Below are 12,104 nucleotides of genomic sequence, written 5' to 3' on the forward strand. Positions count from 1 at the left end.
TCTCGCCTTGACTACTGTAACTCCTTACTAATCGGTCTTCCCCTCACTAAACTCTCCCCTCTACAATCTATTCTGAATGCAGCGGCCAGGCTCATCTATCAGGCTAGACGCTGCAGCGATGCCTCTGGTCTGTGCCAGTCACTACACTGGCTGCCTATTCATTATAGAATAAAATATAAAGTTATCACCCTCATCCACAAGGCTCTCCATAATGCTTCACCTTCCTACATTTCCTCCCTCATCTCTGTCTACCGCCCAACCCGTGTTCTTCGCTCACTCAATGACCTAACACTTACATCCTCTAATCAGAACCTCCCATGCTGGTATACAAGACTTCTCCCGAGTTGCACCACTTCTCTGGAATGCTCTACCCCAGACAATCGGATTAACTCCCAATTTCTACGGTTTCAAACGCAAACTAAAGACACATCTTTTCAGGCAGGCCTATCGCAATTCCTAATGTAAACCCTTCCGGAATCCCCAGAATTTAACCCTCCTCTGTTCCAGCTTACACATTACCCCACATGATATGATGCCATTTCAGGCTAACTCTATATGTCCAAGCTCCATCCACATGTTAAAGGAGACGACTAGTGACGGATCATAAAGTTTTATGTTTGTGTAATGACAGTCACCTCTATTACAACATTGTCTGACCTCTGTATAAGCAATGCCGCCCCTGCTACCTCTTGTGTCACCCCCTCTACCTCATAGATTGTAAGCTCTTGCGAGCGGGGCCCTCAGTCCCAGTGTGTGAAATGACTTTTTGTAATGTATCTTTCTGTCTGTATTTGAGCCCAACAAATTGTCCAGCGCTGCGGAATATGTTGGCGCTATATGAATAAAATTTATTATTATTATTCCTGTTTTTTATTATCTACAATCTGAGCTATGATGGACCCAATTCGAACAGTCCAAAATGTGATATAACGCTATAGAGCACTCCATCTGTATAAAAAGTCCTTCAGCAAGATTTTTACACACAGCTCATGCCAAATGAGTGAAACCCTTAAAGCATCATTTTTAATAAACATCTCAGGTTTTTTTTTTTATCAAATAATTTTTATTGAGGTATTTCAAGCATATATAAAGGTAATGAGTGTCACATAAAAACTGCAGAAAATATATGAAACAGAAGGTAGCCTCACATGAAACACCCGCTCCAAACACCCACCTCGTGCATAGCTTGACATACCATCAAAATCACAGAATCTGATGCCCCTGATTAATCTCTCTCAGTAGAGCCAATGTGGGGGAGGACACAAGTCACTTACCCACTATACTCTCACAAGGAGTAGAAAGTTCAAGATCTCCAAAGCGGCAAACTCCCTAAAGTGAACATCCTGCATCTTAACAACTCACTAGATGCCAAACCTGGGTAGTATAGCCACCTTCCCCACTGTTTCTCATATTTCTGCATAGCCCCTTTTTTCTTGTACACCTTGTGTTCCAGTATTGTTAATAGCCCTGATTACTTTGCCCACTGTAGGTGGCGTTGGAGACAGCCAGTGTTTCACTATGGTCTTCCAGACATAAGACAATATTTTAGATACAGCCAAGTGCTGCACCTGATTCTCTAAGAATCTCAACATACCTGCTTTTGGGAACTCCAATAGCTGCACTTCATATACTCTAGATATAAGGTCCTGGATCCTTCGCCATAGCCCCTCTAGCTCCTGACTTACCTAAAACATACGGAGAAGGCAAGACATGGAAAGTCTCATCCTTATACAGTTGGAATAAATACAGTGGCTTACAAAAGTATTCATATCCCTTTGAACCTTCACATTTTGTCACCTTAAAGCCACAAACCTAACTGTATTGTATGGACATTTTAAGTGACAGACCAACACAAAATTGCACATAATTGTGAATTGGAATGAAAAAGGTTATATGGTTCTCAATATTGTAACCAAATAAAAATGTGAAAAGTCGAAACAATAAAAGAAATATCTAAAGTATTATGTCCCAATCAGAAAATATGAAAATTGATTAGGAGGGTCACTCAATAATATCTGGACATATTAAAACGATTCAAATTTGATTCATGTTAAAATTATTCAAAACAGGGGAATACCTTCACCTTAACAAAAAACACTGGGAGGGAGGAGCAGCTACCACATGCAGTATCCAATTCAAAACTCCATAGGACCAGTGAAGCGTTTCTTAGATTAGAAACCACCAGTGTCCCAATAATATTTAGTATTACTTGGATATAATTTCCCCTACATCGGTAACTCTCTCATCCCATTTTAAAAACAATAGCGCAATGTGGAGCACCAGGGCATTTAATCTGGATATTAATACAGGCTTGCTTGTGAACAGCAGAGCCAAGTCACCCAGTACTCACACCCCACTATTCACTCAGTGTAGTCCCTTGTGATAATGCCTCACAGAGATGGATAGCGCTCACTACAATACCCTTTCTGACACACCTAATGTGTTTATAGTGTCGGAACATACACAGATGGCACATATGCATCAGAGGCACGTGTCTATACTCAAAAGCTAAAGTATGTATGTTCTCATTTTGTTTGGTAGGCATTACAATCTTTGCCAACATACAACCCCACTCCCCCATCAGCTCTGATACATGGCGGCTGAATACTTTTGCACGTCACACTTTTCACAATTTTATTTGATAAAAAATTGAAAACCATGTATCATTTTCAATCCACTTCAGAACCGCTAGAAAGCTGAATTCAGCTTTCCCATTCTGTGCTCCTGGGCTGGAGATATCTGTGCCTATAGTTTCAGCACTGATCTCTGCCCACCGTCAGAAGGGCGTTCCTGACAGTCTAGCTGGGCTGTGGGGAAAGCCCCTCCTGACAATACCCGTGGAGTATTGAGGAAATGGTCCTTGACCATATAATGGACAAAATCTTCATGTCAGAAGTCAGCAGAGACAATGGCTTATAATAATCTGGTAACTGGGGGGTCCTTAACTTCATTTGGCAAAACTATAATGGCCACATCATAAAAGGAATCTAGCAACTTACCCTTTTCATAACATACATTCAGAGTGGATAGCAATGTAGGTAACAGTAACTCCTCCTTAGTCCTTATAAACCTCTTCAGGCACACCATTCTCCCCCAGGTTTTTTTCATTGGGCACAGCTCCCAATGCAAATTGCAATTCCTCCAGAGTAAATTTTTCATCAGGAAAAGCTCAGCTTCACAAACTCATGTAGTATATGAATATCAATCCAGATTCCCTTTCAATTGCTCGTTCTAATAAGATACCCATAAAGCTGTATAACTTTGCATAAATTTATCTGAACACCTCCAAAATGCTGTCAATCTCCTGTACCACTAGCCCAGACCAATTCTGTAGCTTATTAACATAATTATTGCCCCTCTGTGCCATCCTGGCAAGTAATCTTCCAGTCATGTCCCCTTCATTATTGAATTACTTGTTTAAGAAACATACGTAACATCTGTGCCCTCCACCCAATTCTCCAGAGATTCATGTGAGTCTGTAACCAAATGCCTTTTCTCAGTCTCCACCGCCACTCTTGCTCTCAGATGGTCACCCAATTACCTAGGCCTATATTTAACCACCTTTATCTCGCGGATACAGGTGCTATGACTTTATGGCATCCCACAACACATCCTGAGAGACAAACCCTTTATTCAAACGGAGGTTTTTCTGGCTACTTTCTATCGCTGGTTGTTATGTTAGAAGTCTCAACCAAAATACATTCAACTAGCACAATTAAAAACAGTACAGTGTGCTGCCATGTACTCCAATGTCAGCCAGCTGCAAAACTCAACATGGCTCAGGCAAGTGTGGTCTGATAAGACATGGTGTTGCCACGAGAGGGTATAAAAGTGCTTTCCCCACTGCACTCTAAAAAGGCTCTCAGAACCTACTTCTGGGTTGTGTACCTCTTGGTGAGAGAACACTTATTGTTAGAAATGAGTCTATGAAAATCAGACCACAACATTTTGCTACATTAAAAGGGAGTGCATCATTGGACTGAGAGATGTAGTGTGGTCATTTTGGTTAATTGCTTGCCATCCCGCCATTCTGACCTAGCTGTTAGTAAGCATTGGAAGCAGTCTTTATGTGAGGGCATGCACGCACTAGATGACCCAGACAACCAGTAGAGAGGATTGTTTGATCCACTGAAACAAGCAGCTCCCACACTTTTCTTGACATGGATGGCACCTTCTATATACACCACTGCTCAGAAACATTTTCAGGCACATTTGGCAGAAGGTAACTTTTATGTGTCTTGCCTTTGACAACCAGCCAACATATCAAGAATGATAAATTTAGAATGCTACAGACTGAAAACATAGTGTTTAGCAACAAATTCAGGTTCAGTTTGGGATCAGCAATGATTGGGTTCAAATATGGAGGCCTGACGTTGAACACTTCAATCCTGCCTTTACTATGGAGAGACAGACTGCCCCTACTGCTAGTGTGACTATCTGAGGAACCATCAAATACGACAGCTTATCATCCTTAGTAGTACTAACAGATAGCAATATGTGCAGGACATCCTACGCCACATGTTGACCCTCATGGCAGGGCTTCCAACTAGCATTTTTCAGCAGGATAATGCTCATTCACATAAGCAAGGGTCTCCCAGGAATTTTACCACCAGATTGTAACAGTTCCTAGGCCGGGCTGGTCATCAGATTTATCGCCAATCCAGCATTTATGGGACCAGATAGTATTCCAGCTTCAGTAACCTAAGACTGTTTCTTATGGGCAAATGTGCCAAAGGATACCATACAGAACCTGCATGCCTCCATGTCCAACTGTATCTCAACTTGTTTCTAGGCTAGAGGAGGCAACAACAGGTACTACTAGAGGCTCCTTTCAATTATACGATTCTCCCCAATAAATTTATTATTTTGCTCTAATATTGTAATCACAGATATCATCACTACATTCACTTATAAAGTGGGGAAAATAAGTATTTAATACAATGGTGATTTTGCAAGTTTTCCCACCTGCAAAGAATAGAAAGCACTGTAATTTTTATTGTTGGTACTTTTCAACTGTGAGAGAAAGAATCAATCAAATCCAGAAAATCACATTTATTGCATGGAATAAGTACACTGTCTACCAATAAGTATTTGGACACCCATGCAAATGAAGATACAGTATCTCCGATCGTGATATATGTTACGCCTTCCGCCATTAAATAGGAAACAGTAATAGTCACATGCAAGATGCCACGAAGTGCAGAGTTGTCCAATTTCGAGAAAAGGGTAATTGTCAGGTACCACAGAAATGGTCAATCTTTAAGGAACATAGTAAGTGAACTGAATTACCCAAAATCGACAGTGGCCTATTTGATTACATAGTGGAAGGTGAACGGTGATTGTCGGAATGTGCCCCGAGTTGGCAGACCTCTGAAACTGGGAGACAGAGACTAACAGGTGCTGGCCAGAGAAACCGCACCCAACCGATGGCTCACATACACCAGGAGTTTCAACAGGAATCCGGGAGTATTGTGTCAATCAATACTACCCGTAAGGAAGCATCTGCTGGGTTCAACCAACTATTGAATATGAATAAATGTTGTTTTCCTATTCTACCACAGGTGTCTTATTGGTAGACAGGGTATTTGATCACTTACCAATCAGCACGAATTCTGGCTCTCACAGACCTGTTAGTTTTCCTTTAAGAAGCCCTCCTGCTCTGCACTCATTACCTGTATAAAAGACATCTATCCACATGCTCAGTCACTCACACTTCAACCTCTCCACCATGGCGAAGACCAAAGAACTGTCTAAGGACACAGGGACAAAATTGTAGACCCAAAGTTGGGATGGTCTACAGCACAATGGCAAGCAACTTGGTGAGAAGGCAACAACATCTGTATTAAGTAGTGCACCAAAATCCCTACTGCAGTATGTGCAAACTTTTTTTAAATGTAGATTGTGAGCCCCATATAGGGATTAAAATGTACATTTTTTTTCCTATCAGTATGTTTTTGTATAATGGGAGGAAATCCACACAAACACAGGGAGAACATACAAACTCCTTGCAGATGTTGTTCCTGGCGGGATCCGAACCCAGGACTCCAGTGCTGCAATGCTAACCACTGAGCCACCATGTTGTCCCTCAGTGTGTGCAAACTTGGTCCAGAACTACAGGAAACGTCTGACCAGTGTAATTGCAAACAAAAGTTTCTGTACCAAAATATTAAGTTTTTCTATTGTATCAAATACTTATCGTATATACTCGAGTATAAGCCGACTTTTTCAGCACATTTTTCATGCTGAAAAAGCTCTCCTTGGCCTATACACGAGTCAGGGTCCACGGAGCACAGAAAACCTAAGGACCTGGAAGGGGGAGGTCCTTTAGTGCTACTGCTCTGTGAATGGCTTGTCATGAGGTCACTGTGATGTCATCAAAGGTCCTGTAGCCACTGGTACGTAACATCTGCAGATAAGGTTGAGTCTAAATCCTAGTAGCTCCGCCCACACCAGAGTCCGATCACATGGTCATGACGTCATCAGAGGTCCTTTAGCACACTAGGATTTAGCATCTACCCTGCAGATGAGTAGCCAGGATTTATTGTGTCTTATGGAAGATGTCTGTTGTATGGAGGAGAGGAAGCTACAGTAAAGTGACACACACAGGGACCTTCCTTTAGTTACTCTGCCTAGTAATGTCAGGCATTTGGGATTATTAATTTAGTTTCAGTAACTCCATGTGCCTCACATTAACAGTTAACCCCATCATGTCCCTCATATTAACCCCTGTGTGCCCCATATAAGGGTTACTAATATGTGAGACACATGAGAATACCAATGAAGGACCTTAATTATGAAGATACCTAATTATTACCTCCATATGTCCCACATATCAGTAACTCTTATGTGAGGCACACAGGGGGTTAATGTGAGGGACATGATGGGGTTAACAGCTATTACTATGATCCCCATGGAGTTACTAAGCTGTAATGCACATGACCAGACTTTTTATCTGCAATGGTGGATTTCCTCCCCTCGGCTTATACTCGAGTCAATAAGTTTTCCCAGTTTTTTGTGGTAATGTTAGGGGTTTCAGCTTATACTCGAGTATATACGGTAATTAATGCAATAAAATGGAAATTAATTATTTTATATTCATACAATGGGATTTTCTGGATTTTTTTTTATTCTGTCTCTTACAGTTGAAGTATACCCAAGATAAAAATTACAGACCTTTCCATTCTTTGTAGGTGTGAAAACTTGCAAAATCGCCAGTGTATCAAATACTTATTTTCCCCACTGTAGAAAGTTTTATTCAATTTCAGCAACTCCCATATGGTATATTATAATTTTTTTTCACTGAATGCATCTTTATGGGGCATGTTCACATGCAGTACATTTGTTGAAGACATTTCTTTAACTGTTCCATTTGTAGAGATTCCTGCCACAATTATCAAATTTAGATTTCCTGCTCATAGCCATAATACAACAGTTTACCATGATGGTCCATGAAGCATGATGGACTGCCAAGGCCAATAGGGCAAGGATACTCAACTACTTTAAAAGTAGTCTGGGTTCTGCCATCAAGTAAAGGTCCAAGCTGAACACGTCAAATATTTAAGCATTTAACTACAAGACGCACACCAGGTTTAGATAAGTTTATACTTTGTCAGGATACTAACATGGAAACATGGGGGAAATAAGGTGGCATTATACTGTATGAAGGGAACTAACATGACATTATACTATACAGGGGCACTAATGTCACATTATAATGGGTATATGCAACTAACATGGCATTATACTGTGCAGAGGGCACTTAATGTGGCATTATACCGTGAGTAGGGGCATTAAGTATCGTTGTATGGTAAGTGGGGCATCCACTAACATCTAGGGTGAAACTGACAGAGAGAAAACTGAAATAGTAAGTTATCAAATTCAGATTACATAGAAGCTAATAATAATGGAATAACATACCTCTTACTGTAAATCATGAAAATAAGTGACCAAGGAGGGAGTACGTTAGTAATGGCAACAGTGGTGAGGGGATACTATGGATATGTTCAGTATATGTGACACTATGCAACAAAATTCTGGAGCAGTTCTCTGCTGTGCTGCTTCCCAGCTGTTAGGTAAATTAAGGTCAATGAATGTAAATCACTATTTAAACACTAAAAAGGATAAGACTTCGCCATAGGGAAGCAGCACTGAACTGGAAACACTAATGCGTTCCCGCCAGCACCGCCTTGTAATCTGCTTAATAATTGAGCTTGTTGGAGACAGGAAGGGTTTATAGCTGAGGGGCAGGAGAAGATAACTCCTGGTCAATCAATGGTTAAAATGGAGACCATGACAGGTATATTACAGGCAAGGATTGCCACGTGTCCATAAATTCCTAAAAAGTCCCATAAAAATAGGACACTTTATTCCCAGTGCCTGTAAAAAAAAAATTGTCTGATGTTTTGGATTATCATTTACAGTTCATGGTACATGCTACTGTCTTGTGTTCATAGCCGTGTCTGAGCAATTAATATGTGTCACTTAATAGAAAATGGATTAGGATTAGAGATGAGTGAACACTGTTCGGATCAGCCGATCCGAACAGCACGCTCCCATAGAAATGAATGGAAGCACCTGTGACGCTGACTTTGCCGGCGGCCGGCCGGAGTCACAGGTGCTTCCATTCATTTCTATGGGAACGTGCTGTTCGGATCGGCTGATCTGAACAGTGTTCGCTGATCTCTAATTAGGATTTATTTGAAAAAAAAAAAAAAAAAAAGTTTTTTTTCACAGGTCCTCTGTTCTAGCTCGGTACCTGTGGTCACCAGTTTTTGATGTCTCACCTGTGCTCATGTTAATACTCTTCATCACATACTGTTTATACAGTATACATTTGTATACACGTCTTTCACTAGCGACATCTTGTTTTTGTCTGTAGCTAGAATTACAGGGTTACATATGACGCCGGAACTACTGTTCTAGGTGGCGTAAAACCAAAATATACAGATATTAAAAGTGATTATTTCCACTTGCCAGCAACTGCTACATCAACTATATAGCAACTGCTATATACTGGAAATACACAATGTGTACAGTACAGACTTGCTTACAGTATTACTAGGGGGAACTTTAGAGCCCGTTTTGTACTAAAAGAAAGCAAAATAAGTTGTAGTAGCAGCAGGGCCGCTCTCGGTGCTCCAGATCACCCATTTGCACATTCTGAAATAAATTAATATCTTGGCAATAGAGGCACAACTTTTCATAGGAAAAAAAAGCATTATAATCAGGTGAGCCTGGCCTATATACCGTATTTTTTCGGACTATAAGACGCACTTTTTTTCCCCCAAATTTCGGAGGAAAATGAGGGTGCGTCTTATAGTCTGAATGTGGGTTTGCAGCATGGCCGCGCTACTGCCACCGCTGGTTTTCTTCAGCGGCAGTAGAGCGGCAATCTGCAGGCCCCGGCAGCTAAGACACTCCCCGGCATCTGCTGTAATAGACCGGCGGATGCCGGGGAGTGTCTTAGCTGCCGGGGCCTGCAGATTGCCGCGCTACTGCCACCGCTGGTTTTCTTCAGCGGCAGGAGCGTGACTATACTGCAGGCCCCGGCAGCTAAGACACTCCCCGGCATCCGCCGGTCTATTACAGCAGATGCCGGGGACTGTCTTAGCTGCCGGGGCCTGCAGATTGCCGCGCTACTGCCGCTGAAGAAAACCAGCGGTGGCAGTAGCGCGGCCATGCTGCAAATCCACTCCTCCTCCACAGGTCCCGGCAGTTAGTTAGCCCCCCCCACCGGCCCCATACCTTTAGTGATGCAGGCCGGCTCCTGCACGGCGAGGCCGCAGGAGCCGACCTGTTCCGATGACAGCCGGGAGCCTAATGAAGGCTCCGAGGCCTGTCATAGATATATATTACTATCGCGGCTGGTCTATGACCCTCCGCGATAGTAATGTATAGAATCTCCCATAGACGGCAATACACTTGTATTGCCGTCTATGGGACTTGCAATCAAATGATTGCAGGTTCAAGCCCCCTAGGCGGGGGATATTAAAATAGTAAAAAAAAAAAAAAAACACTTAAAAAAAATATAATAAAAAATAAAATAAATAAAAGTTCACCTCCTTTCCCTATAATACATATAAAAGTATAACATTACTGTGAAACATACACATTAGGTATCCCTGTGTCTGAAAATGCCCGGTCTACTAATATTTTTACATACAGTGAACGTCAAAATCAAAAGTGCTAAACTGCCGGGTTTTTCTCTCTGTTTTGCCTCTAAATTAAATAAAAGGTGATCTAAGCAATAAACATTTCCCAAAATGGTATATCTAAAAAGTACACCTGGCCCCACATAAAAAAACGCCCTATACATCCCCGTACAGCTGCAGGGTCACCTGTCAATGTGGCCTTGCAGCTGTTCCAAAACTACAACTCCCATATATTAAATATTTTACCATTTTTTGCCTGAAATTTTTTTTTCCCTATTTTTCTCCTCTAAAACCTGGGTGCGTCTTATAGTCCGAAAAATACGGTAACTGTTTGACTGATTTAATATGCATCACCCTGGTGACATACTCCTTTTAAAATTAGGTAAATGTAACCACATAACATCACAACAACAAATTACATTGCGTCATAATTTAAGAAAACCTAGGCTAAAATGGAGCAGTAGTATATGAAAAATTAAGTACACCCTTATGGCTGCCGTAGGAATTAAAGATTACATAAACTTTAGATTTCTTGGTATTTTTGTCATTAATAAATGTTGTAATATAATCAATGAACTCTTTTCTTTGAAATCCTACACTGAAATCCACTTGGTTTCCCTACTGCAGGGGGCACTTCACATAGTTACTGCTTAGGCATTATGGAATTTAGAACAGTTCTGGTGTCATGTGAAAGATGAGTCTCAGTTTTCATTTGACATCAATATTGCAGTTTTGTTTGCATTATTTTCAGGCATAATCCCCAGTTCAAAACATAGTTGGGATTGTTAGTTAATCCCAATTGTCCTTTCAACTGGTGCCACAGTAGTGGAGGGGTGACAAGTTTGGCTTGTGCTGCAGACACAGGACCTAGATACCTCACAGTCATTAAATCAACCATGAACTCCTCTGTAAACCATAGTATTCTAGAGTCAAATATGAGGCCATCTATCCAACAGCTGAAGCTTGGCTGAAGATGGGTCATGCAACAGGATTAGGCAGAGTTCAAACAGTTTTCTGGTCAGGAATCCACCTCAAAATCAGCCTCCAAAAAAGCCTCCCAATAGAGTTCTATTGGGAGGCTTTTTTTGGAGGCTGATTTTGAGAGTTTCCTGACCAAAAAACTCCATGTAAACTCCTAGGCTTAGTTCACACAGTTTTTTGGTGAGGGTTTTGAGGCCGTAAACGCCTCAAAACCCGGACCAAAAAGACGGCTCCCATTGATTTCAATGGGAGCCACTCAGGAGGCAGCCTCCGCCTCAGGTTCCGATCCAAAAAACTCTGTGTGCACTTAGCCTTATGGTTCCAAGAACACTTGCAAAACCTACAACAAAATGGCTTTTTTTATTAAAAAAAACAAACAAACCATCAAGGTGTTGCAGTGCCCCAAAGTCCAAACTTCAACCCAAGTAAAATGCTAGAGTAGAACCATAAGGCCAATGCCCACATTGCAGAAAAAAACAGCTTTTTTTTTTTTTTTTGAGCCAAAGCCGAGAATGGCTATAAAAGGAATGGGAAATATATAGGCAGTACGTTTACTTCTACCTTCTACTCAATCCACTCCTGGCTTTGGCTATTTAAAAAAAAAAAAAAAAACCTTTGAAATCTGCAACAAAAACGCTGCGCTTACACAACGTGGAGCTTCAGCCTCACACTAAGGCCCAAGTAGCGAAATGCAGCAAAAAAATTAAAATGCAGCAGAAACATTTTTTTCCCTCAGCGTTTCTGCAGATTTCTTCTGCAGACTTTCTGACTATACAATACCTATACAACAAACTATGCAGGTACTGTAAAATGTACAATGTGGGACACCATTCTAAAGGAATTTTCTCACTAGATACTCTTACGCCCCTAACTGATATCGGGTTCCCCTTGAGAACACAAAGATAAATCAGACAAATTCTATCTAGGGGTAAATACTACGATACATTAATGAGGATTGTAGGGGTTGTGCCG

This window comes from Leptodactylus fuscus, chromosome 7 (assembly GCF_031893055.1).
Source record: "Leptodactylus fuscus isolate aLepFus1 chromosome 7, aLepFus1.hap2, whole genome shotgun sequence".
NCBI lineage: Eukaryota > Metazoa > Chordata > Amphibia > Anura > Leptodactylidae > Leptodactylus > Leptodactylus fuscus.